Consider the following 20,828-nt stretch of genomic DNA (forward strand, 5'->3'; position numbering starts at 1 on the left):
TCAGAGGTCTCTTTTCTTTTTTTTTTTTTCTCTCTTTTTTTTCTCTCTTTTCTTATTCAACTGTCTCTTTACCCTTTAGTCTGAGCTGGTAGAGCCCCTATGAACTTTTAAGCCATCTAGGTATTATGGTATGACCTGCTCCACTAGACAGAAGCCATAAGCACAAATCTCTTCAAGATAAGCCCCTCTCTACTTGGGCTATGGGCCAGCCTGCCATGGGACAACACCCTTAAGATTCTTAGATGTTCTCTTAGACACCCTATTATCTATCAGAGGTGGTCTATAAGGAATGCCCTCAGATTTTCAGAAACCTTTTGTCTAGATGATACGGCCGGCACACTCGCCTTACATTTTCCTGAGGTTTTCACAAAGGGTCTTACAGGTGTAACCTGTACTTGATCTTTACCTGAGGTTCCATTTTGCTATAGATGTGATCTTAGCACGGAGGTCTATTATTATTTTTGAGAGTCTTTTTACAGGAGATACTTGGGGTGAGAAGCCATTGTATTTTCAGACTTAGCAAGCCTTGATTTCATTACATTCCTCTAAATTCTGTTTGCAAACTGAATTCTTTAGCTCATCTCAGGCCTCCCATACTTCATCAAAGGGGGCCAAAATAAGTCCATGGGCAGTTTCAATTTTCGGTCTGGAAACCTCCATAGCTAAAATGACAAGTTCCTTAGATGTCTCTTCCATCTTCCACGTCATCTCAGGCCGCTGTTTTATGAATTTCCTATTGTTGTACAACTCGAGTTCCCTTTTCTTCAGCCTCTCATCCTGATGTCCATACTTTCCAGGTTCCATTAACAGTACCTTCAGGCCCTTCCACTCTCTACCTGCTGCGTAATAACAAAACCAATACCACATTTTTTTTTTTTGCTATGGCAGTACCCACTTCTGCTATCAGTTTCCATTTTGATTGTCTGCTGCCGTGTAATAAACCACCCCAAAACTTTGTAACCTTTAAAAAACACACACACACACGATTTTACTATCTCTCATGATTTAAGAATTGACTAGAACTCAGCTGGATGGTTCTTCTGCTGATCTGGGTCTGGTCTGGGTCTGTTTTGTTGCTGCAGCTAGATGGTGCTGAGGCTGGAACCTCCAGGATGTCTTTATTCATGTGACTGTGACTCTGTTCTTCGGATAGATGGAACTCTGGGCTCAGTTGGAACACTGAGGTGTCTGGACCTCCGTCTCTCTCTGCATGTGGTTCCAGATCTTCTCCCCTCCAAATGGCTTTTCTACATGGTCTTGTCCCATAGTCTAGCATGGAAACCAGATTTCTTAATTGGTGGCTCAGACCTTCCTAAATTATAAAAAGTTGAGGGGGTCAGGTCTCCTTAAAGATTAGGTCTGAAAATGGCACAGCGTCACTTCTGCCACATCCTACTGGTTAAAGCAACTCACCTAGACTCAATGTGGCAGGTAACTAAAAATGGCTTGAGAACAGAAACGAATGGTTCATTGGGGATCATTTTTGCAGACGAGCTACCATACGTGTTAATATAAATGTGTTACTATTAGACAATGTTGGTCTCTGTATTACCTAAAATAATATTTTGCTTCACCAGTGGTATGCAATTTACTCTTTGGGGAACATTTGTTTACCGGTGTTACCCTTGTGTCGTATATTTACCTAGCATCACCAAAACCAGTAATAAACATTTAGGGCAATTTAAATAGTACAATGTAGCATGAAATGATTTAACTATCTTTTCAAAGGTTTTATAGTTATTAATGAATTGCCTTTTTTCTTAATGTGCTGCAGACACTTCCTATTCTAGTCAAAACAGAGTAGTCTCCCGCAAGCAATGTGATAAAAATGGTTTAGACAGACTGTCAAAATCTTCTTTAAGAGAGTTCAGGGGCACTCAATAATCTTAAGACAGAAGTGGGTGATATCTGTTGGTTAAGAATAGAGTGGAAAATACGTATGACAATTTATTTGTAAAAAAGTAATATGCTTCTTTACACAGCTTTACAAAATAGGTATGAAATTGCCTGAAGTCCATTTATTTTGCTGTTTGAAGTAAAATACCATTTTAAAATAAGCTTTACAGAAGACAACAAATATGCCAGGCAGCTGAAAGAGAATATTTGTAATATGTCTTCAAAACACATAATTAAGTTTCACCAAAAGTGAATTTTTGGTGAACAGAGGTGCCAAGTAAGCCATTACTGTTAGCAAAATGCAACTCGTGTTGATTTGCTATTGACAATAATGGCTACCACATTTCAAGCTACATGACACACATAATAATAACTTAAAGTCAAGTTATTCATAATATGAGTCTATATTTAAATATTTAAAATTTTGCATAATTTTGATGTTTAAATATTTTTAATTTAACTATGTTACATAATCCTTTTCTCTTAAATGGCAAAAAGTCCTTCTGGGATGCTTTTCATGCACAAGGAAGTAAACTGTTTCAGAACCTAGTTTGTAGTTTGTAGCACTAACACCAACGTTATTGCTGGTCGTAGTCCATAGTAACTGTACCTCTGTTAAACGTTTTCTTATTTCTTGTCAGAAATTTCTCTTAATGTATACTTAACTCGTTAAAACAAAACACTTGCTTGCCAAGTATCAGAAAAAAAGACATACTCAACAGACAATTATGTTGTCAGTGATGTGATTTTTACCCCTGAGTATTCTACAGCACACAACCCTCGTGTACACTCATACTTAACTAATGCAAATTCGATTTCGTTCACTCATTCATTCACAAGCAGATACTTAACATATACTATAAGCCATGCACAATTCTAGGTACTAGAGTATTTGAATGCCCAGGACAGCTCATAAATGAAGGAGCCTAGTGTCTGCTGGAAGAGCTTAACTGGTAATAACTTATATCTGAGTATAAAACATGGGATTGTCCCCTCCTTACTGTCTTTCAGAAAAAGTGTAATAATTTTATATTTGAGTCCTGATATAGTCTTCCATAGTAGAGAACACTCTCTCAATGACTTTATTTTGAAAGTTGACACTTAAGGAAGGCACCACCCGAACTGTCAACAGTCTCTTTGGCTTCTTAGAGAGGTCATCTCTCTAAAGTAAAAGTGGGCAAAGAAATTTAATGCAAATTTGCTAACTATTCTTGGGGGTGTTATCATGGTTTTGAGTATTGAATGTCATTAGGAAAACAACAGAGTGAAAAATTATCTGTGGGGACCACAAATCTACATCCACAGGAAGAATTAAAGAAAGAAGAACTGTTGAAGTGCTGTGCAAATGAGTCTTTGAGTCCTCAAATTTCCAGTTACAATACCATACCTGGGTCAAACATCTGCATCTCAAGCAATAATCATGTTAGATCATTCAAAACACATTTTTAGTGATGATGAAGATACATTTTTAAAAAAAAGAATGTACAGAGTTGAATAAAATATTTTCAGGAAATGTTATACAGGAAAAATATCAGAATTTTCTTATTTTTTAGTTTAAATTATTTTTAATACTAAGAATTTCAGACACCCAGAAAAGTACAATGAGAACATAACAAACCATGTGCCCACCACCCAACTTTAGCAAACCCTAACATTTTTGTTCGTGTTCCAGATGACTTTTAATTTTAATGAAGTTAACTTATAGATCAATTTTTTCTTTCTTGGATCATATTTCAGTGTCGTATCTAAAAAGTTATCACCCAACCCAAGGTCATTACAGATTTTCCCCTATGTTATCTTCTAGAAGTTGTGTAGTTTTGTATTTTACATTTAGGCTAATGATCTATTTTGAGCTAATTTTTGTGAAAGGAGAAAAGTCTGTGTCTAGATTCATTTTTCTGCATGTTCATGTACATTTATTAAAGCAAAACTTATTGAAAAAACTATCCTTTCTCCATTGAATTTCCTTTGCTTCTTTGTCAAAGATATGTTAACAATATCCGGGCTCTATTCTGTTCCATTGATCTATGTGTCTATTCTTTCACCAATACCACACTGTCCTGATTACTGTAGCATTATACTAAATCCAGGTAGTACTTTGTTATGGAAGCCCTAAGAAACTGATATAGATTTTGGTGCCAGGAGTGGGATGCTGCTCTAACAAATACCTAAAAATGGTGAAGTGTTTTGGAATTGACTAATGGGTAGGGACTGGAAAAATTTTGTGGTGCGTGATAGAAAAACTTAGATTGCCTCGAAGAGACTGTTGTTAGAAATACTGACATAAACGGTGATTTTGGTGAGGACTCAGAAAGAAGTGAGAAATACAGAAAAAGCTTTTATATTGGCAAATTCATATGTCAACATGAACAGAATATGTAGAGAAATATTCAAAGTGCTTCTGGTAAGGTCTCAGGTGGAGATGAGTAACATGTTATTGGAAACTGAATCAAAGATGATGCTAGTTATAAAGTGGCAGAGAACTTGACTACATTGTCTTCTGCTGTTGGGTGAAAAGTAGAATTTGTAAGGGATGAACCTGGATATTTAGCTGAGATTTCCAAGAAAAGTGTAGAAGGTGCAGTCTTCTTTCTTCTTGCTGCTCATAGTAAAAAAGTCAGGGGAAAGAGATAACTTGAGGAAGGAACTGCTAAGCAAAAAGGAACCAGAATTTGATGGCTGGGAAAGTTCTAAGCCTATTCAGAGAGCTGGAAATAGAGCCAAGGTTATGTCTGGTTAATCTTTTGGTGAAGAGATTAGGCATGTGACTCATAGGTCCATCAACCATCTCAGCAGAAACATTGCCAGATTGGACTAACAGTGGAAGAGATGCATGCAGTGAGGAGATGCAATGTGATCACACAGCCCTGTGATGCTCTTCAAATACAAGCCCAGGGATACCAAGCACTGCCAGCAACCACCAGAAGTGAGACTAGAGAACATGGGCATGCCACCACGTTGATTTTAAACCTGTAGCCTTCAAAGAGTGAAAAACATTTTTGTTGTTTTAAGTTCCCTAGTTTGTAGTAATTTGTTATGGCAGCCCTAGGAAATGATACAAGAAATTTTATGGTGATGAAGAAATTGGAATTCTTCAGAATAATAGATTTGAATGTAGAAGCCATTAGACAACAGCCTACACCTATGAATATCCAGTTGGTATCCAGACTATAATCTCAAGGAATAAAAGTTAACTTAATTGTCTCATTTTTCCAAAGCTAAGCAGTTTAATTCTCGTTTTGGCTTCTCTTCTGTAAATCCACACAATCAAGGTTTCATTGTCTAGCCCAAGCAGTTTATAAACATGTTGTCATAAAGACAAACTTGTCCATGAGAAGAATTTTGGTTAACTTTTAATTTTTTAATAAGTTCATAAATAAGTAGAATTCTTACGGTAGAAACTGTTTATATTTTTCAGACATGTCTTTATTCCCTTCCTATTCTTATGATAATTCCAGGAAATAAAGGCCATATTTTTAAAATTAAAAAAAATTTAACTTAAAATCTCACACAATCAAGAGAAAGTGTGATATTATACTTTCAGGGGACAACAACAGTGGTGAGGAATCCATTTTACATTCAATTTCAAATTAAATTAAATTTCACAAAATATTAATTCCTACTGCACATGATACAATCTGACTTGTCTATCCTGTCATATCCTATCCTATCCTTTTCTCTTTGATGTCATAAAAGAGGGATTACCATGACCAACCAAGCTGATTTCATGAATCAATTTCTGGAAAGTATTGTGTATGGAAAACGCTACTCGAGCACTCCCTAACTTTCTCACACTCCCTAACTTTCTTACACTTTATTTCTAGTGAAGTAGAGCTAAAAGGAGTCTGTACTTCACTAGAAATAAACATGGCTTCAGTTTCTTAAATTATGTTTTATTCTTGTCTATTGCTCTTAATACTATAAACAGTCTTTTAATAGAAAAATATTGAGTCATCAATATGGTACCTAAAGCACAGTGCCTTCCATGAATAATTTGACATATGATCATCTATTATTTTCATGTTCATTATGTAAAGAGAACAGGGAGGTTTTCAATCTGTCCAAGTGTTTATGACTAAATGTTATTATCTTGATAAAACTTGCCAAGGTGGTAAAACAGATAAGGCAGAAAATAGCCATGTTTTGATGCCATGTGCTCCTGGTACAGATTCAGCTCTTTTTTATCATGGAAAGAGGGAATGAGAAAACCACTGAAATTAGAGAGAATTTGAATTGACTTTAAGAAAACAGTGATTGGATGGGGTGCTTCAAGATGGCGGAGGAGGAAGACATGGAGATCACCTTCCTCCCCACAAATATATCAAAAATACATCTACATGTGGAACAACTCCTACAGAACACCTACTAAACACTGGCAGAAGACCTCAGACTTCCCAAAAGGCAAGCAACCCCCCACGTACCTGGGTAGGGCAAAAGGAAAAAGAAAAAACAGAGACAAAAGAATAGGGTTGGGACCTGCCCCTCGGGGAGGGAGTTGTGAAGGAGGAAAAGTTTCCACACACTAGGAAGTCCTTCACTGGTGGAGATGGGGAGTGGGTAGGGGGGAAGCTTCGGAGCCACAGAGGAGAGCACAGCAACAGGGGTGCAGAGAGCAAAGCGGACAGACTCCCGCACAAGATCGGTGCTGACCAACACTCACCAGCCTGAGAGACTTGTCTGCTCGCCTGCCGGGGCAGGTGGGGGCTGAGAGCTGAGGCTCCAGCTTTGGAGGTAAGATCCCAGGGAGAGGACTGGGGTTGGCTGCATGAACACAGCCTGAAGGGGGCTAGTGCTCCACAGCTAACTGCGAGGGAGTCTGGGAAAAAGTCTGGAACTGTCTAAGAGTCAAGAGACAATTGTTTCCTGGTGTGCAAAGAGAGGGGATTCAGAGCCCCACCGAAACGAGCTTCAGAGACAGGCATGAGCCGTGGTTATCAGGGCAGACACCTGAGACAGGCATGAAATGCTAACGCTGCTACTGCAGCCACCAAAAATCCTGTGTGCAAGCAGAGGTCACTATACACACCTCCCCTCCCAGCAGCCTATGCAGCCCGCCATGGCCAGGGTCCCGTGATCCAAGGTCAACTTCCTCGGAAGGACACACGGTGCCCCCCAGGTGGTTCCAACATCATGCTGGCCTCTGCCGCCACAGGCTAGCCCCTCATTCCATACCCCTCCCACCCCTCAGCCTGAGTGAGCCAGAGCCCCCTAATCAGCCGCTCCTTTAACGCCCTACTGTCTGGGCAGGAACAAACGCCCTCAGGCGACCTACACGCAGAGGCGGGGCCAAATCCAAAACTGAGCCCCAGGAGCTGTGCGAACAAAGAAGAGAAAGGGAAATTTCTCCGTGCAGCCTCAGGGAAAGCAGATTAAATCCCCACAGTCAACTTGATGTACCCTTCATATATGGAATACCTGAATAGACAACGAATCATCTGAAAATTGAGGCGGTGGACCTTGGGAGCAACTGTAGAGTTAGGGTTTGCTGTCTGCAACTGACTTGTTTCTGATTTTTATCTTTATCATAGTATAGTTTTTAGCATTTAATATCATTGGTGGGATTATTTACTGGTTTGGTTGCTCTCCTTTTTTTAAATTACTTTTTAAAACCTTTTTTATTTTAATTTTTTCTTTTAATTATTTTATTTTATTTTTATTTTTTAAATTTATTTATTTATTTTCTTTCTTTTTTTCTCCCTCTTCTTCTGAGCCATGTGGGTGACAGGGTCTTCAGCTCTGCACTGGTATCAGGCCTGAGCCTCTGAGGTGGGAGAGCCGAGTTCAGGACACTGGACCACCAGAGACCACCCGGCACCACATAATATCAATCAGCAAGACCTCTCCCAGAGATCTCCATCTCAATGCTAAGACCCAGCTCCACTCAAAGACCAGTGCTGGACACGCCATGACAAACAACAAGCAAGACAGGAACACAACCCCACCCATTAGCAGAGAAGCTACCTAAAATCATACTAAGTTCACAGACACCCCAAAACACATCACCGGACACTGCTCTGCCCACCAGAAAGACAAGTTCCAGCTCCACCCACCAGAACACAGTCCCCTCCACCAGGAAGCCTACACAACCCACTGAACCAACCTTACCCACTGGGGGGCAGACACAAAAAGAACAGGAACTACGAACCTGCAGCCTGTGAAAAGGAGACCCCAAACACAGTAAGTTAAGCAAAATGAGAAGACAGACAAATATGTAGCAGATGAACAAGCAAGGTAAACACCCACCAGACCAACCAAATGAAGAGGAAATAGGAAGTCTACCTGAAAAAGAATTCAGAGTAATGATACTAAAAATGATCCTAAATCTTAGGAAACAGAATGGAGAAAATAAAAGAAACATTTAACAAGGACCTAGAAGAACTAAAGAGCCAACAAACAATGATGAACAACACAATAAATGAAATTAAAAATTCTCTAGGAGGAATGAATAGCAGAAGAACGGATAAGTGACCTGAAAGATAAAAAAGTGGAAATAACTACCACAGAGAAGAATAAAGAAAAAAGAATGTAAAGAGTTGAGGACAGTCTCAGAGACCTCTGGGACAACATTAATCATACCATCATTGGAACTACAGGGGTTCAGAAGAAGAAGAGAAAAAGAAATAGTCTGAGAAAATATTTCAAGAGATTATAGTTGAAAACTTCCCTAACGTGGGAAAGGAAAGAGTTAAGTCCAGGAAGCACAGAGAGTACCATACAGGATAAATCCAAGGAGAAACACGTCAAGACACATATTAATCGAACTATCAAAAATTAATTAAAACGAAAAAATATTAAAAGCAGCAAAGGAAAAACAACAAATAACATACAAGGGAATCCCCATAAGGTTAACAGCTGATCTTTCAGCAGAAACTCTACAAAGCCAGAAGGGAGTGGCAGGAGATATTTAAAGTGATGAAAGGGGAAAATATACAACCAAGATTACTCTACCCAGCAAGGACCTCATTCAGATTCGACAGAGAAATTAAAAGCTTTACAGACAAGGAAAAGCTAAGAGAATTCAGCACCACCAAACCAGCTTTACAACAAATGCTAAAGGAACTTCTCTAGGCCGGAAACACAAGAAAAGGAAAAGACCTACAATAACAAACCCAAAACAATTAAGAAAATGGGAACAGGAACATACATATTGATAACTACCTTAAACGTAAATGGATTAAATGCTCCCATCAAAAGACATAGACTGGCTGAATGGATACAAAAACAAGACCTGTATACATGCTGTCTACAAGAGACCCACTTCAGACCTAGGGACACATACAGACTGAAAGTGAGGGGATAGAAAATGATATTCCATGCAAATGGAAAGCAAAAGAAAGCTGGAGTAGCAATTCTCATATCAGAAAAAATAGACTTGAAAATAAAGACTATTACAAGAGACAAAGAAGCACACTACATAATGATCAACGGATCAATCCAAGAAGAAAATATAACAATTGTAAATATTTATGCACCCAATATAGGAGCACCTCAATACATAAGGCAAATGTTAACAGCCATGAAAGGGGAAATTGACAGTAACACAATCATACTAGGGGACTTTAACACCCCACTTTCACCAATGGACAGATCATCCAAAATGAAAATAAATAAGGAAACACAAGCTTTAAATGATACATTAAACAAGATGGAATTAATTGATATTTACAGGATATTTCTTCCTAAAAGAACAGGATACACTTTCTTCTCAAGTGCTTATGTAACATTCCCCAGGATAGATCATATCCTGGGACACAAATCAAGCCTTGGTAAACTTGAGAAAATTGTAATCGTATCAAGTATCTTTTCCGACCACAACACTATGAGACTAGACATCAATTACAGGAAAAAAATTGTAAAAAATACAAACACATGGAGGCTAAATAGTATGCTACTAAATAACCAAGAGATCACTGAAGCTATCAAAGAGTTAATAAAAAAAATACCTGAAACCAATGACAGTGAAAACATGACGAAAGAAAACCTATGGGATGGAGCAAAAGCAGTTCTAAGAGGGAAGTTTATAGCAAAACAATCCTACCTCAAGAAACAAGAAACATCTCAAATAAACAACCTAACCATACACCTAAAGCAATGAGAGAAAGAAGAAAAAAAAAAAACCCAAAGTTAGCAGAAGGAAAGAAATCATAAAAATCAGATCAGCTATAAATGAAAAAGAAATGAAGAAATAATAGCAACGATCAATAAAACTAAAACCTGGTTCTTTGAGAGGATAAAACTGATAAATCATTAGCCAGACTCATCAAGAAAAAAAGGGAGAAGACTCATATCAACAGAAGTAGAAATGAAAAAGAAGTAACAACTGACACTGCAGAAATACCAAGTATCATGAGAGATTACTACAAGCAACTATATGCCAATAAAATGGACAACCTGGAAGAAATGGACAAATTCTTAGAAATGCACAAGCTTTGAGACTGAACCAGGAAGAAATAGAAAATATAAACAGACCAATCACAAGCACTGAAATTGAAACTGTGATTATAAATCTTCCAACAAACAAAAGCCCAGGACCAGATGGCCTCACAGGCAAATTCTATCAAAAATTTAGAAAAGAGCTAACACCTATCTTCTTAAACTCTTCCAAAGTACAGCAGAGGGAGGAACATTTTACGAGGCCACCATCACCTTGATACCAAAACCAAACAAGATGTCACAAAAAAAGAAAACTACAAGCCAATATCACTGATGAATATAGATGCAAAATTCCTCAACAAAATACTAGTAAACAGAATCAAACAGCACAATAAAAGGATCATACACCATGATCAAATGGGGTTTATCCCAGGAATGCAAGGATTCTTCAAAATACGCAAGTCAGTCAATGTGATACACCATATTAACAAATTGAAGAATAAAAACCATATGATAATCTCAATCGATGCGGAAAAACCTTTCGACAAAATTCAACACCAATTTATGATAAAATGTCTCCAGAAAGTAGGCATAGAGGGAACTCACCTCAACATAATAAATTCCATTTATGAAAAATGCACAGCCAACATCGTATCGTTCTCAATGGTGAAAAACTGAAACCATTTCCACTAAGATCAGGAACAGGACAAGGCTGTCCACTCTCACCACTATTATTCAACATAGCTTTGGAAGTTTTAGCCACAGCAATAAGAGAAGAAAAAGAAATAAAATGAATCTAAATCAGAAAAGAAGAAGTAAAACTGTCATTGTCTGTAGATGACAGGATACTATACATAGAGAATCCTAAAGATGCTACCAGAAAACTACTAGAGCTAATCAATGAATTTGGTAAAGTAGCAGGATACAAAATTAATGCACAGAAATCTCTTGCATTCCTATACACTCAGGATGAATAATCTGAAAGACAAATTAAGGAAACCCTCCCATTTACCACTGCAACCAAAAGAATAAAATACCTAGGAATAAACCTACCTAAGGAGACAAAAGACCTGTACTCAGAAAACTATAAGACACTGATGAAAGAAATTAAAGATGATACAAACAGACAGAGAGATATACCATGTTCTTGGATTGGAAGAATCAACATTGTGAAAATGAATATATTACCCAAAGCAATCTGCAGATTCAATGCAATCCCTATCAAACTACCACTGGCATTTTTCACAGAACTAGAAACAAAAAATTTCACAATTTGTATGGAAACACAAAAGACCCCAAATAGTCAAAGCAATCTTGAGAAAGAAAAATGGAGCTGGAGGGATCAGGCTCCCAGATTTCAGGCTATACTACAAAGCTACAGTAATCAAGACAGTATGGTACTGGCACAAAAACAGAAACATAGATCAATGGAACAGGATAGAAAGCCCATTGATAAACCCATGCACATATAGTCACCTTATCTTTGATAAAGGAGGCAAGAATATACAATGGAGAAAAGACAGCCTCTTCAGTAAGTGGTGCTGGGAAAACTGGATAGCTACATGTAAAAGAGTGAAATTAGAACACTCCCTAACACCATACACAAAAATAAACTCAAAATGGATTAAAGACTTAAATGTAAGGCCAGATGCTATCAAACTCTTAGAGGAAAACATAGGCAGAACACTCTATGACATAAATCACAGCAAGATCCTTTTTGACCCACCTCCTAGAGAAATGGAAATAAAAACAAAAATAAACAAATGGGACCTAATGAAACTTCAAAGCTTTTGCACAGCAAAGGAAACCATAAACAAGACCAAAAGACAACCCTCAGAATGGGAGAAAATATTTGCAAATGAAGCAACTGACAAAGGATTAATTTCCAAAATATACAACCAGCAAAGGCAGATCAATATCAAAAAAAAACAAAAACAAACATCCCAATTCAAAAATGGGTAGAAGATCTAAAGAGATATTTCTCCAAAGAAGATATCATCAAAAAATCTACAGGGCTTCCCTGGTGGCGCAGTGGTTGAGAGTCCACCTTCCGATGCAGGGGACAGGGGGTTGTGCCCCAGTCCAGGAAGAACCCACATGCCGCGGAGCAGCTGGGCCCGTGAGCCATGGCCGCTGAGCCTGTGCATCTGGAGCCTGTGCTCTGCAATGGGAGAGGCCACAACAGTGAGAGGCCCGCGTACTGCAAAAAAAAAAATCTACAAACAATAAATGCTGGAGAGGGTGTGGAGAAAAGGGAACCCTCCTGCACTGTTGGTGGCAATGTAAATTGATACAGCCACTATTGAGAACAGTATGGAGGTTCCTCAAAAAACTTAAAATAGAACTACCATATGACCCAGCCATCCCACTACTGGGCATATACCTTGAGAAAACCATAATTCAAAAAGAGTCATGTACTACAACGTTTATTGCAGCTCTATTTACAATAGCCAGGACATGGAAGCAACTTAAGTGTCCATCAACAGATGCATGGATAAAGAAAATGTGGCACATAGATGCAATGGAATAATACTCAGCAATAAAAAGAAATGAAATTGAGTTATGTGTAGCGAGGTGGATGGACCTGGAGAGTGTGATACAGAGTGAAGTAAGTCAGAAAGAGAAAAAACAAATACCGTATGCTAACACATATATATATATGGAATCTAAAAAAAAAAAATGATTCTGAAGAACCTAGGGGCAGAACAGGAATAAAGACACAGACATAGAGAATGGACTTGAGGACATGGGGAGGAGGAAGGGTAAGCTGGGATGAAGTGAGAGAGTAGCATTGACATGTATATACTACCAAATGTAAAATAGATAGCTAGTGGGAAGCAGCCACATAGCACAGGGAGATCAGCTCGGTGCTTTGTGTCCACCTAGAGGGGTGGGTTAGGGAGGGTGGGAGGGAGATGCAACAGGGAGGGGATACGGGGATATATGTATACTTATAGGTGATTCAGTTTGTTACACAGCAGAAACTAACACAACACTGTAAAGCAATTATACTCCAATAAAGATGTAAAACTAAATAAATAGGTAAAGCTTAAAATATGATGATTTGAGAAAATACAATACAATAGTGATTGGCAGTTGTAGGACATTAGTGGTAATCTACTCATTAACTATGGATGTCACCATGGACACCAGTGCAGTACAAAAAATCATGAGTGGGAGAAAAAAATTATGAGAACCAAGAATAGTATCTTTACATAAAGTATGTATTTCTGAAAGATAATTATTTACTTGCAATTTTCTGAGTTTTTCTTTTGTTTCAGTCTCTGATTTTTTTAAATGTCAAAGTCCCTCCTAGCAGAAGCAGGAAAAGAGCTTGATAGAAGCAATATTAACAGCTATTTGCATTCAACCCTATGATCCTTTCTTTTCATCAATTTGCAAAAACCTCTAATGTTTACAAAACTGATTAGAAGACACACGGGCTGTCCTTTAGAATAACCAGTCTTACAAATGGTACGCTCCTTCAATGTTATACATTGTTTGTTTTAGTGCAAACACAAATACTGTAATCTTGCTTTTGAAGAAATGATATCAACCAGTCATTCAGTTCTATTGTTAAATATTTCATTTATACATTTATATTTTCATTTATTTCATAGATGAATGTTATAAAATGATAATGAAATTCTGAAATAAATGTATATAATATATGTCTAATGTCATGGTCCAAGTTTGCTATTGTGTTCAGAGACACAAATGGGAAATTTGTCATGATTTTGTTCTGGGCATGATATTTACATGCAATGGAAGACAAGACCATAAAGCAGAGAAAGAAAAACTGGAAGATTGGTAGAGCAGACACATATCAGTCAGGGTACAATCAGGCAAGAAGAACCAGTAGGTGAGGGTGTGAGTGAGCGTGTGCCCGTATGGATTTGTTTTGGGGGATTGGCTTACACAATTGTGGGGGTTTATTAAGCATCTCTGTAAGACCAGTGTCTCCTCCTATAACGCTAGATCTTGAAGTTAGCAAGGCAGGCAATCAAAAGGAGTATGGAGGCAAATGGGGAAGACCAAAAGCAGGACAGAATCCATACGCCTGAGCTGGAAACACACGTGGATGGGCTGAGTCCATGTCCTGTTGGCTCTGCCCTTGGTGATGAACACAGAAGTCATTCCCTTTGTCATGAAGCTAAGACATGTAGCACAGGAGGCGGAGAGCTAAAGGAGGTTCCAAGAAAAGGTGAAGCGATGGTAGATTCAGCTACTTTTCACGCCAGCGAGGTGCGTCAGCAGATCTGCAACAATGTGTTCTGAACTACGCAGTGTTGCTGCTTACTTTCTGCCTTCCAAGTAGCGCGAGGGTATCCCTTGTGGCTGAGTCTTTTCCTCAGTTGTCCCTTCCAGGTATGGTTAAAAGTTTCTCCTCTGTATCCTCTTTATAGCCCTTTTTTTGTCTTTAAAAAATTTTTTTACTGGTGTATAGTTGATTTACAATGTTGTGCTAGTTTCAGGTATACAGCAAAGTGACTCAGTTATACATATACTACATATATCCACTCTTTTTTCAATTCTTTTCCCATAAAGGTCACAACAGAGTATTGAATAGAGTTCCCTGTGCTATACAGCAGGTCCTTATTAGTTATCTATTTTATATATAGTAGTGTGTACATGTCAATCCCAATCTCCCAATTTATCCCTCCCCCACCCTTACCCCCTGGTAACCATAAGTTTGTTTTCTAATTCTGTAACTCTATTTCTATTTTGTAGATAAGTTCATTTGTACCCTTTTTTTTTAGTTTCCACATATTAGTGATATCATATTTGTCTTTCTCTGTCTGACTTACTATGACAATCTCTAGGTCCATCCATGTTACTGCAAATGGCATTATTTTGTTCTTCTCTCTGGCTGAGTAATATTCCATTGTGTATATGTACCACAACTTCTTTATCCATTCCTCTGTTCATAGCGCTTTGCAAATTAAAATAATAGTTATCATGAACTGAACATTTGCTATATGTTCAATATATCAGGCATATATGTTGTCTCATTTAATCCTCAAATACTTCTTGTGAGGTAAAGTACATTAATAACCCAATTTTTCAGAATGAAGAAACCAAGCCTTTAAAAGGGTCATAAATATATATGAGGCTATAATGCTAAACTACTGACAGGATGGAAACGCAGATCTTCGTGTCTAGGGTCATTCTCACACTCTGAAATTCCGCACCATGCCTGGCTTTATTATGCCACACGTGTGAGTAAACTCTGATTATTTCTATCTATATGTGTCTGTTTTTTCCAGCACACTGGAAACTCCTTAAAGGCAAGAGAATGTCTTACTTTTTTCTCTTCTCAGGTCAATTTGTATTTCCTCTTATAATTTTATCATTCTATAGCCAGATTATTATTTTTTCATTGTAAAAACAGAATAAAAGCTAATTTTAAGGTAACTTCTGTAAATTATGATAAAATGCTTTTTTATGGCAGTAACTTTTGGGCAGATAATTATGACTATAAAAGCTTCAAGAAGATTCCAGAAGCTTAACAGATTTTTAATTGCCTAAAAACATTCATCAGTTCTTTGGAGTGATAAACGACCATCGTGCTCTTGTGCATAAAATTTCAGCCCCCTCATATTTTATAATGACTGGCCCACGGCTACCAGCATAATCACTGGGAGAAGTGACTGCTGTCAGGCACCAGAGAAGTGCTAACAAGAAGGCTATTTCCCTTCATCCTGAAAACAACAGCACAAAGAAAATGGATGCTTTGGTGATGACAAGATGATAAAGAAATAAAATTAAAAGGAAATTAGGGGGCTTCTCTGGTGGCGCAGTGGTTGAGGGTCCGCCTGCCGATGCAGGGGACGCGGGTTCGTGCCCCAGTCCGGGAGGATCCCACATGCCGCGGAGCGGCTGCGCCCGTGGGCCATGGCCACTGAGTCTGCGCGTCCGGAGCCTGTTGCTCCGCGGCGGGAGGGGCCACAGCAGTGAGAGGCCCGCGTATGGCAAAAAAACAGAAAACAAACAAACAAACAAAAACGGAAAACAAAAGGAAATTAGGAAGAGAAATATATTGAATGAGGAAAGCAACACCAAAATCAAAACAGGTCCCCATATGAGTAAAGGGATATTCATTACGAGAGAAGAATTTGCTGACAGCCTCCTGAGTGCACTAAGCCCATTAATGAAAGAGGTGTCATTGGACTAATTAGTCATAGGACTAATTTTCAAATAGAGCATTTATTAGCATTTAGAGAAAATTACTGAAAATAGATAACATTAAAAAAATGGCTCTATAGGAAAGCAGAGGATTTTTAACACTGATTCTTGACTTGCACCTTTTAAAAGTATTAAACGTGTGATTCCAAATGTATTTTGAGCTCTTCTTAAAAGGCAGGCAGACCTCTGCTAGCTTCTGGGCATCCAGTGGTGAATAAGTCAAGGTCCCTCACCTCACAGAGATGACAGTATAACAAGGACACACACAAGAATGAGGTGATCACACGTCAGGGTGAGAAGCGCAACCACAGGACAAGACACAGAAAGGGAACCAGATCAAGTGTTAAGACTTCGGAGCAGCCTTTCCGGAGGTTATGCGACATGAAGGATGGGTAGAATTTAAAGAAAAGAGATTAAGAACGGGAAAGAATATTCAAAGCAAGAAAATAGTGTACAAAATGATAGGAAGTGAGAAAACATGGCATATTCTGGTAACAGCAGTCCGTACCAACTGAAAGTTTACATTTTAGAAATGTACTGTGAATGGCAAATCATGGTGGGCATAGGCAAGGTCTCACTAAAAGGCCCAAATCAGGTACAATAGATGAGGGAGGAGGGGGTGTAGCTCAGTGGTAGAGCACATGCTCAGCATGCATGAGGCCCTGGGTTCAATGTCCAGCACCCCCATTTTTGATTGATTAAAAAAACAAACAAAAAAAACCTTAAAGGCCTTGGCTGTACAGAAATTAACACATTGTTTATCAACTGTACTTCAATTAAAAAGATGAGGAAATCTATCTATGCTTTAGAAGATTTCTTCTAAAAGCAAGCATTGAAGTGGAATTAAGCCTCTACTCCAGTGTTGCTTGAATATTCAGTTTATCGGGACATATTTTCACATTGTTCTGTTTCCGTAAGCTATTCTCCCACCTACTTTATGTTTTGTACCTAATTGTGAAAGTTGTGAGCTAGTCCCATTGCCCTTAAATCTCCATTTCATTTTTGCAACTACTGGCAGCTCCTCGTTGGTATTTTTGTACGTTGTCACAGAATTTAACCGTCTGCCTTCTAAGTCTTGTCTTTAATCAGAAAATGAGACTATTTTCTGCACTCTTCCTTTGAAAATTAAGTCCATATGGTCTTCAAAGTGGGAGATATAAAGTTTTTGTGTTATTCTTCTCTAAAAAGACTCAACATAACTTTGTAAATCATGAAATTAAATAATACATTAAAAATATTTGTTGTATGCTAATATACAGAATTATACCCAAATCAAGAGTGGACCACTGCACAGTGGGGTTGGAGCATGTAATAAAGTGAACGTCAAGAGGTGAAGATGAATGAGGTGGGGGAGAAAGCCAGAAAGCCTTTCCACGTTCATCCCGAAAGTGATGGTTAATCGCTAAAAGGATTCAATTAGGTGAACATCAGGAAACATTATGTGGTGACTTCGGGGTTTGTGGATTTGAAGCGACTGAGATTGAACACAGGGCAACCAATGGGTTTTGATGATGATGATCAATCAGGAAAACAATCAGGAGATGTTGATGTCCTCAGTGGGGAAAGGCCAGTGGATACCTAAAGAAGCGGGTGTACTGAGACATATGTAAATAGGACCATCAACAAAACGAGGAGATTAAGTGTGGAGTGTGAGTTAGAAAGGGGAGTAAAAGTTGAAGCTCAAGTTATTCACGTGCACAGTTAGGTGTATTAACAGGTCAGAGACTGAGAACAGGACCACAGCGGTTGCAGAGAGCACAGCAATTGAATGCCTGCTATGTGCCAGGAGCTCTGCTGTTTGTTTTTCGAACATTATCTTAGTCAATCTTCCCAAAAACTCAAATAAGGAAACTGAGCCTCAGAGAGTTAATTTAAATAATACGGCCAGTGTGACACAGCTGGTAAATTGGGAAAGTGAGATTCAAACTCAAAAGCCCAGCCTCTTTTTTTTTTCACTAGCTTTCTATGTTTTGAGTTTGAGGTCCCAGAACCAATCTGAAAACGAAAATGTCAAAGTAGGAAAACGGGCGATTTCAGATTTTGAGCTTAGGAGGGAGGCTATATAATTTGTAAACGTGACTCCATGGTCATGAATGTCTGTCCGTGGACAGTGAGAATTGCAGCGTCCAAGATAGAGTGCTGAGCCATAAACAGAATAGGGGATAGAGAGTTCACAAAGAACACAGAGAAAAGGCAACCATAAAAAGGAATTGAACAAGGAACAGCGGTGTGTCACAGAAGCCAGGAAAATCGAAAAGTTTTAAAGGAAGTCTTCAGTGTCAAATGCCTATAATTTACACTGCTGCATGATGTATAGGAAAGTTGTTTACAGAGTAGATCCTAAGCGTTCTCATCACAAGGAGAATTTTTTTCTTTTCTTTTTATTGTAACTATATGAGATGATAGATTTTAACTAAGCCTACTGTGATAGTCATTTCAAAACATATGTGAATCTGCACCCCAATGTTCATAGCAACACTACAATAGCCAAGACATGCAAGCTACCTAAATGTCCATCAACAGGTGAATGGATAGGGAGTTCCCTGGTGGCACAGGAGTTAAGAATCCACTTGCCAATGTAGAGGACACGGGCTCGAGCCCTGGTCCTGAAAGATCTCACATGCCGTGGAGCAACTAAGCCTGTGTGCCACAACTACTGAAGCCCGTGCGCCCATAGCCTGTGCCCCACGACAACAGAAGCCACCGCAATGAGAAGCCCGCGCATCGTAACGAAGAGTAGCCCCTGCTTGCTGCAACTACGCGCAGCGATGAAGACCCAACGCAGCCAAAATAAAAATAAATAAATAAATTTATTTAAAAAGCAGGTGCATGGATAAAGAAGATGTGGTACATATGTACAATGGATTATTACCCAGTCATAAAAAAGAATGAAATAATGCCATTTGCAGCAACATGGATGGACCTAGAGATTATCACACTATGTGAAGCAAATCAGATAAAGAAAGACAAATATCATATGATATCACTTATATATGGAATATTAAAAAAAAAGATACAAATGAACTTATTTACAAAACAGAAACAGGCTCACAGACACAGAAAACAAACTTATGGTTACTAAAGGGGAAAGAGAGGGGAGGGATAAATTAGGAGCTTGGGATTAACAGATACACACTACTATATATAATACAGATAAACAAAAAGGTCCTACTGTATACCACAGGGAACTATATTCAGTATCTTGTAATAACCTATAAGGGAAAAGAATCTGAAAAAGAATGTATATACTATTGCTGTACAGCAGAAACTAACACAACACTGTAAATCAAGTATACTTCAAAAAAAAATCAAATCATCATGCTGTATACCTTAACTTATACACTCATGTATGTCAATTACTTCTTAATAAAACTGGGGAAGAATATCATGTTAAGTAATAACTTTAAGTCAGCCATGTGTTACAGCAGTGAGAAGATTATTGGTAACAGTGAAGATGTCTTTCACTAGAGTGTTAAGGATGGAAGCCAGTGTAAATTGTTTTTTGTTTTTTTTTTTTGATAAAAGAAAGAAATGGGAAAGTGGAGAGTGCAATTTTTTCAAGAAGTTTGACAGTAAGTGGGAGGAGAAATAAAGGGGGATGTTGGTTCTAGGAAGCCTATTTGTAACTCTTAGAGATACTTAAATATGCTTAAATGCTGTCATAAAGGAGCCACACAGCCAGGCTTCCCATGGAGGGAATGCAAAAGGTCAGGCTTTGGTTCATAGTTTTCCTATTTCACAGTAACAAGGTGGTGTTTTCTGCTCATTTACTAAACCAAGTCATTAGGGAGATGCAATATGTACATGCCGATAACTGACATTTTGGTAAGACGTGAATATCTTGCATCTCCTTTTCTCCTGAGGAACATCGTTGCTGAAGTTAAAAACTCAACTATGACATATGTTCAACACAGACAGTCTAAGGAGGGTTCCCTGCTGATAGGACCTTATAGACTATGAGGCTCTTGCAGTAATTATAAAGGGACATGCTTGGCCATGACTGACTGTTATCCATCACCACAAGAATATGGAAAGAAATGAGCAGGAGTGTGGGACATGGAGCTGGGCTGGGTGTTTCTCCTTCCTCTGGTAGTACTGCTGGAAATTCACAGAATCATGAAACGCGTGGAAATGCAATGAGGTTCATTCCAAGTTATAATACCTCTATTACCGAAATAGTCGTATTTGGGCAGCAAAAGCATAGTACTACTATATCAATTGGTAGCTTATCTAGAGCAAATACTTCTTTTGTGATCTTACCGATACTTAATATTTTGAACCTATTAAAAATCCTTTATTTTTATTTCTCCTATAACCCGTAAATGAGAATCAGGCTTTTAGTTTGTTTTAAAAATCAAACTTATTGTTCTTTT

General features: G+C 38.3%; 1 protein-coding gene and 1 non-coding gene across 2 annotated transcripts in view; one reads left to right on the forward strand and one right to left on the reverse strand.

The window, feature by feature from the left end:
• The window catches only part of DLGAP1 (DLG associated protein 1), a 1,249,429-nt gene that overhangs the window by 877,146 nt on the left and 351,455 nt on the right, over window positions 1–20,828 (reverse strand). The window lies entirely within an intron of this gene.
• Window positions 17,071–17,142, forward strand: TRNAA-AGC (transfer RNA alanine (anticodon AGC)). The gene has a single exon. It is a non-coding gene; the product is annotated as a tRNA-Ala (tRNA).

This window comes from Pseudorca crassidens, chromosome 12 (assembly GCF_039906515.1).
Source record: "Pseudorca crassidens isolate mPseCra1 chromosome 12, mPseCra1.hap1, whole genome shotgun sequence".
NCBI classification, from domain to species: Eukaryota; Metazoa; Chordata; class Mammalia; order Artiodactyla; family Delphinidae; genus Pseudorca; species Pseudorca crassidens.